Source organism: Mus caroli, chromosome X, assembly GCF_900094665.2.
Source record: "Mus caroli chromosome X, CAROLI_EIJ_v1.1, whole genome shotgun sequence".
Lineage (NCBI taxonomy): Eukaryota > Metazoa > Chordata > Mammalia > Rodentia > Muridae > Mus > Mus caroli.
The window spans coordinates 141,925,090-141,932,862 of NC_034589.1; positions in this window are offsets into that span (position 1 = coordinate 141,925,090).

Sequence of the window (7,773 nt, forward strand, 5' to 3'; positions counted from 1 at the left end):
AAAAAAAAAAAGAAATAGTGTGAGGTTATGTGTCAATTGTAGCTTTGAGTTGTATTTGCCTAGTGATTGGTGAGTGGTGTTGATCCTTTGGTCTTGTCTCCACTTCATAGAATGAGTTTGGGGGTGCTCCTTTTGTTACTCTTGTTTTGGGGGTGTTTTAAGAAGTATTGCTGGTAGGTCTTTTTTGAAAGTGATTGTTTTACGGTGGCTTCTTTGCATCTGCTCCTGACTTGTAAGGTTTCTGTTAATAATGATGTTGATCAAATAATGCTATTCTTAAATATAACTCAGTGTTTTTCTATTGTTCTTTTTGGAAATTTCTCTTTGTCTTGTATTTTTGACATATGTCAGGAGCGAAGGTATTTTCTATTTAGACCATGCTTATTTAATATCCTGTGGGCCTCCAGTTCGTATGTGTTCACATCTTCCTTGAGGTTAGGGAAGTTGTCTGCTGTTATTTCTTTGTACAGTTTTCCCCCACCTTTTACTTGATCCTCTCCTGCAATACCTCAGAATGTGTACATTTGTTGCTTTCATAACACCCTACATCTTAAGGCTGTCTTATTTCTTCCTTTTGTTTTTTTAATAACTTCTGTTGAATTTGTTCTTTGACAAAGTATATTCTGGTTATTGCCATCACCTTTACTGTTGTGTGTCCCCCCTCCTCTCCACTTCTGGCCTTTCTCCTAGTCCTTTCCCCACATTCTTTTTGTTTGTCTGATTGGTATTTCAATATACTGACCAGCTTTAGCTTCAGGTATTACTTCCTCTACCTGATAGAGTCTATTGTTGTAGCTTTAAACTCAATCTTTTCATGATCCTCCTGCTTCCACATCCTTCAGCAAGGACTACTATCAGTCTGTGCCACCACAACTGGCTAAACTGTATCTTTTATTTGACTTATTGAGCTCCTTATAATGAGATTTGTGTGAATATCTTATTCCTTTGCTGAATATCTTATTCCTACTAGCTGTTATTCTCTTAATTTTCTCCTGTATATATTTGTATTCTTGAATTCCATTGATCATTTTATATGATTCTTTTTTCAATTCAATTTTATGTTTTGTTTTATCGGATTCTTATTTGTCTAGCAAAATGTCTTCATATTTCGTACAGACTGGACACAAATCATCTGTCATCCAGGCTGCCCTCCAACTGTTGATCCTCTTTATATCATCCTCCTAAATTCTGGGATTACAAATGTAAGCCACCACTATTGGCTTGCTTTAAGTTCCCCTTTTTTTTGGTATTAATTCCTATCTACTGCAAAAAGCAGCTTCTCTTGAGGGCTGAGTAATGCACTGATCTCTGGGTCTACATTAAGAGTCATTTTGTTGCTTTGGCTCCTTTAAATTTCTTACCATGTGTCATCTCTCATCGGGTTCTGTTTATATTTCTTGTGCTTCTGTGTTGAAATTTGCATATCGGGTGAATCAATTATTCCTACCTCTTTTGTGGAGGAGGCTTTGTAGTAAATTGCTTTTCTCTAAAGATGTATATGGAGGTGTCAGTTTGGTATGTGTGTTACTAGGTGTATTTCAACTCAAAACAAAAAGGTCTGTTTGGGCTCATACTTTTACAGATTTCAATTCATTATGTAAGAATCACTTTTATTCTCCTGAAGTAATTGTTGTTTCTGAGGCTTACTGCCTCAATCTGTTAACCCAGGTCTAGTCCTAGTGGCTTGCAGCCTCTGTACAATCTAGGCCTAGAATGTTTTCAGCCTCTGACATGTACTGCTAAATACGCTCACCATTTCTAGTTGTTTCTGAACCTTGCCAGGCTGCTTCAATTAGCTGTTCTGGCTCAAACTCCTCTCCAAGTGGACTGATTCAGTCTGGCTTTTCTCTCTCAGCCATCTCCTGAATCGTTCTGCTTGGACTCATACTAATTTTGGCAATAAGTTCTACTCTTCTGGCTCCTTCTGTCTTTATCTCTGTCTAGCTTGTTCTCTTTGCAACCTGCCTCTGTAAAACTGTCCCGGTAAAACTGCCTCGCCTTTTTTCTGCACTGCTCCTTAAGTAGTTTTCCTTTCTTCTCGCTTCTTTAGAGAGTTGGGCATATCCTATCTTGTCAAATCATTTTCTCATTTGTCACTTTGTCTGCCACTCAATTAGACATCACTTTCAAACATGGGTGCCTCCTTGTACAAACTAACTTTACCTTTGCACACTCAGGAATACTATAAAAGCACTAAAGTCAAAGGCATGATATATATGCTTAGGACTTGATGAAGACCCATGTAGGCCCTGTGTATGCTGCCTCAGTTTCTGAGTTTATATGAGCTTTGCTCATGTTGATATAGAGGGCCTTGTTCTCCTGGTGTCCTCCATTCCCTCTGACTCTTATACTCTTTCTATCTCCTCTTCTATGGGGTTCCTTGAGCTCTGAGGGGAGACATTTGATTGAGGTACCCCATTTACAGCTATGTTTTCCAAGGTCTGTCTGTATTCTGTCTCTGTCTCTCTGTCTCTCTCTCCCCATAATCTGGCTGCCAGTCTCTAAATGTGTTTTTATATGCTGTAGGAGGAAGCTTCTCTAATGATGGCTGAAATAGGTTGATCTATTAGTATAGCAGAATATCATTAGGAGGCATTTCATCACTACTTTTCTTTTGTTCTTTCAAGACCAGTAGTATTTGGTTTTACCCTAGGTCTTTGGGCTGTTCTTTGGTTCTTGGTCACCCAAGTAGTATCGGGTATGGGTTATGGGTTCTATCTTATGCATTGGGCGTTAAGTCAAATCAGTTATTGGTTGGTACAAACTCATGCCACCATTGCCCTAGCATACCTTGCAGGCAGGACACCATTATAGCTCAAAGGGTTTGTCGCTGGCTTGGTGTTCATGTGTCTCCTTTGGTAGTGTGCAGAGTACTTTCCTGTAACAAAAATGCTTGAAAGTAGGGGTGAAGGCTCTATGTAGGCACTGACATTTCCATGTGAAGATATGGTCTTCAGCAATGGGGCCTTGCTGACTGTGAAAAGCAACCTATAGTCTGGACAACAGTCTGGCATGTTTGGAGATTTCTATCCAACCTCTTTGGCCAACAACTCAATTAAATGTAACCTAATCTTAGTCTTGGAAGCTTCCTTTGGTGAAAAGAGATGGTTCATTGGGACTCTCTCTCCTCCATTATTTGGCAATTTCATCTAGATCATATATTCATATACTTTAGGAAGTTTTTACTATATCAGGTTTCCATACAATCTTTCAAGTGCCCCTTAATTTTAGCTTTCTTTCCCCATATTTCCTCTGTCACTACCCTCTTTCCACTCCTTCTCCACTTGATTTTGCCTTTCCAACCCCCACCTATGCTTCCATAACTATTCTATTTCCTTTTTCTAAGAGATTGATGTGTTCCCTCTAGTTCCTTACTCTAGACTTATGCTCTGTGATTCTATGATTGTAGCTTGGTTATCATTGACTTCACAGGTAATATCCACACGTCAGTAAATATGAACTACATTTGTCTTTCTGGGTCTGGGTTACCTCACTCATGATGACTTTTTGTTTGTTTGTTTGTTCCATTCATTTGTTCCACGAGCTTTGCCTGCAAACTTAATGATATCATTTAAAAAGAGCTGAGTACTATTCCATTTTTTAAGTATACCATCTTTTCTTTATCTATTCTTCTGTTGAGAGGCATCTAGGTTGTTTCTAGTTTCTGATTGTTATAAATAGAGCATCAATGAACATGTTTACAATATCATTGTGGTAGGATGAAACATCCTTATGCCCAAGAGTGGTATAGCTGGATCTTGAGGTAGGTCAACTGCCATCATCTTGAGGAACTGCCACATTGGTTTCCATAATGGTTGTACCAAGTTTGTACTCTCACTAGCAGTGGATGTTTGTTCCTCTTACTGCACATCTTTTCAAAATTAGCTGTCACTTGTTTTGTTGATCTTAGCCATTCTGATAGATATAAGATGAAATCTCAAAGTAGTCTTTGGTTACCAAGGATGTTGAATGTTTAAGTGTTTCTCAGTCATTTGAGTTTCTTCTATTCATAGTTTTCTGTTTAAATTTGTGCCCCATTTTAATTAGGTTATTTGTTTTCTTAATATCTACTTTCTTGAGTTCTTTATATATTTTGTATATTAGCCCTTTATTGAATGTGGAGTTGGTTAAAATCTTGTACCATTTTGGAGGCTGCTGCTTTGTCCAATTGATAATGTCTTTTGCCTTATAGAAGCTTTTCACTTTCATGAGATCCTGTTTAATTCTTGGTGCCAGCACTAAGAGCATTATGTTCAGAAAGTTTTCTCCTGTGTCAATGAGTTCAAGGCTATTCCCTATTTTCTCTTTTATCAGATTCAGTGTATCTGGTTTCATTTTGAGGTCTTTGATCCATTTGGAGTTGAGTTTTCAGCAGAGTGATATGTAAGGGTCTATTTGCATTCTTATACATGCATATAGTTTGATCAACATTGTTGAAGATGCTGTCTCTTTTCTAGTGTATTTTCTGACCTTTTCTTCTTCTTTTTTTAAAATCAAAGACTAGGTATCTATAAGTGTGTAGATTTATATCTAGACCCTCAATTTAATTCCATTGACCACTGTTGGTCAGACCACTGTGTCTGTTTTTATGCCAATAAAACAGACTATATTATTACCATAGCTCTATAGTACAACTTGAAATCACAAAAGGTGATATTTCACTAAGGGTTGTAGACTTATTTAAATTGCTTATCTGATCTGCAGTTAGCCTGCTGTGGAGTGTCTGCTAGAATTGGGGGCTGGGATAAAGCAATGAGTGGCTGGAACGTGGTTTGGAGGGAAGATCTGTATGATCCACTGGAGATAATTGTAGGGGCAAAAGCTGTTTATGAGACTGGGATGTCAGATTTGAAGGAGCAGAAGGAGAGGTGATGATTTATAGTCAGCCTACTTGTTTCCCTGGCTGTAGAGGTGTGTGTGTGTTTAGAGTTGTGTATTCTAGAGTAAGGAGCTGAATTAAAGAAATGAGTTGGGGAAGGGAGGTTAGTAGAGTATGTGGGATGTAATAGAGATGGGAGGCTCTAGCAGGTCTGCTGTAGAGTTGGGGATGAGACTGGGGGATTGGATCTGGAGGAGCAGATGGAGAGATAAAGATCTGCAGCCAGCTTACCTGCTTGCCTGGCAGAGTGGCCTGTGCTTTCCCAGGGAGTGGCTGCTAGAGTTGGGGTCTGCAACAAAGCAAGAGTTGGGGGTGAGGAGTAAGAAGTGGGATAGATATGAGATTCACTGGAGATGGGGGCGGAGGGAGGAAGGGAGGCTGTGCAAGTGGTCTGCAGTGCTAAGGATAAGACTGGGGGAATTGGATTTGGAAGAACAGAAGGGAAGGTGAGGGTCTGGCATTAGCCTAACTGCTTCCATGACCAGAGTGGCCTGTGGGCTTCCAGGGAGTCAACATTCTTATTTTAATTTTAATAAATTGGTATCTTTATGATAATTTCATATTTGTATATCATGTAATTTGTGCATATATATATATATACTTCCTGTTGTCCTCTTAATTCTTAATTGTCTTTCTGTTTTTAAATGTCATGTCTTAATGAAACTGCTTCCTATACCCAGAATAGATGAGCTTTCTCTGTGGTTAAGACTCATTGATCTTTGTACATCATACTTCTAGTGTAGATAATATTGAAAACAATCAATTTATGTTGTTTTAATAACTAACTTCTTCACTGGGCAATGGTAGTGCACGCCCTTAATTCCACCACTTGGGAGGCAGAGGCAGGTGGATTTCTGAGTTCGAGGCCAGCCTGGTCTACTGAGTGAGTTCCAGGACAGCCAAACCCTGTCTTGGAAAAAAAAAACTAACTTCTTTCACTAGAATATATTCCACAGGAACAGGGATTATTTATAATTTTTAAATATAAAAAATTATGATTAAAATGTTTTGTATATATTTCTTACTCCAATAATATTGGTTGATTAATTGAGTTGGAATCCTGAAACATCTGAGGTTTTTTTCCATTTTAATGTGTGTGAGTGTGAGTGTGTGTGTGTATTTATATGTATGCCCATGGTTATTTCAAATCAGCTTTAATTATTCTTTCAACTTATTCACTGAGTCAGGGGCTCTTAAACCAAGTTCTTATTGATTCTAGTCTTCCTAACTTGTTTAGGAGATCTTGTGATTGTGTGTCTCTAACCTGTTTGTTTTGTTTTGTTTTGTTTTGTTTTTCGAGACAGGGTTTCTCTGTATAGCCCTGGCTGTCCTGGAACTCACTTTGTAGACCAGGCTGGTCTCGAACTCAGAAATCCACCTGCCTCTGCCTCTCAAGTGCTGGGATTAAAGGTGTGTGCCACCACCACTCGGCCTTAAAATTTAGTTTTTTTCATTTTATTTATTTTTTATTTTTTGTTTGTTTGTTTTGTTTTTTGTTTTTCGAGACAGGGTTTCTCTGTATAGCTCTGGCTGTCCTGGACCTTACTTTGTAGACCAGGCTGGCCTGGAACTCAGAAATCCATCTGCCTTTGCCTCCTGAGTGCTGGGATTAAAGGCATGCGCCACCATACCCGGCTGTGTCTCTACCTTTTAAGGCTGGAATTATAGGCAGGCTAGCATGCCCACCTGGCTACTCCATCAGTTCTGCGAATTCAAACTCCAGGCTTTAAGCTTTGGCAGGCAAGCTCTTTTTAAAAATTAATTATCTTATTTAAATTTAAATTCCAAATGTTTCCCCCTCTCTGTCCCCTGTTCATAAGTTCCTCATCTTTGCCTCCGAGAGGGTGCTCTCCCCCCTCATTCCCCTTCCCTGGGGCATCATCTCTACAAGATTAAGTGCATCCTCTCCCATTGAGACCAGACACATCAGTCCTCTCCTATATATGTGCTGGGGGCCATGGGCTAGCCCACGTATGCTCCCTGATTAGTGGCACAGTCTCTGGGAGCTCCCAGTGGTCCAGGTTAGTTGATTCTGTTGTTCTTCTTATGTTCAATCCTTGCCCTAATTCCTCCATAGGGGTCTCCCAACTTCAATCCAATAGGTGGATGTAAGTATCTGCATCTGTCTCAGTCAGCTACTGGTAAGGCCTCTCAGAGGACAGTCATGCTAATCTGTAAGCACATCTTAGCATCAGTAATAGTGTCAGGGTTTTGTGCCCCCTCCCCGAGAGATGGATCCCAAGTTGAACCAGGCACTGGTCAGCCTTTCCTTTAGTTTTTACTCCATCTTTTGTCCCTGCATTTCTTTTAGACAGAAACAATTCTAGGTCAAAAATGTTGATGGTGGGTTGGTAACCCCATCTCTCCACCCTTTCTATCTACAGGAGATGGTTTTTTCAAGTTCCTTCTCCCCACTGTTGGGCATTTTGGCTAAGGTCACCCCCACTGAGTCCTAGGAGTCTCTTAGATTCCAGGTCTCTAGTACTTTCTAGATGTTCCTCCTACCCCCACCCCCAGAAACTGCATATTTCCATTCATTGGCCCTCTGGGCTTCTCTCCTGTTTCCTTCCTCCCATACCTGATCCTGCTCCTCTTTCTGCTTCCCCTTCCTTGTCCCACCCAGGTCCCTCCCTCCCTTTATCTTGGGTGATTATTTTGTTCCCTTTCTTAGTGGGATTAAAGCATCTCACCTGGGTCTTCTTTCTTGTTAAACTTCTTACGGTCTATGGGTTGTATCATGGAAATTCTGTACTTTTTTGGCTGATATCCACTTATAAGTGAGTATGTAGTTGGGCAAGCTCGTGACCACATGGCCATATCCATGGCTTAGCACCTGATTTTTTTTTGATTTTTAATATTTTTATTACATATTTTCCTCAATTACATTTCCAATG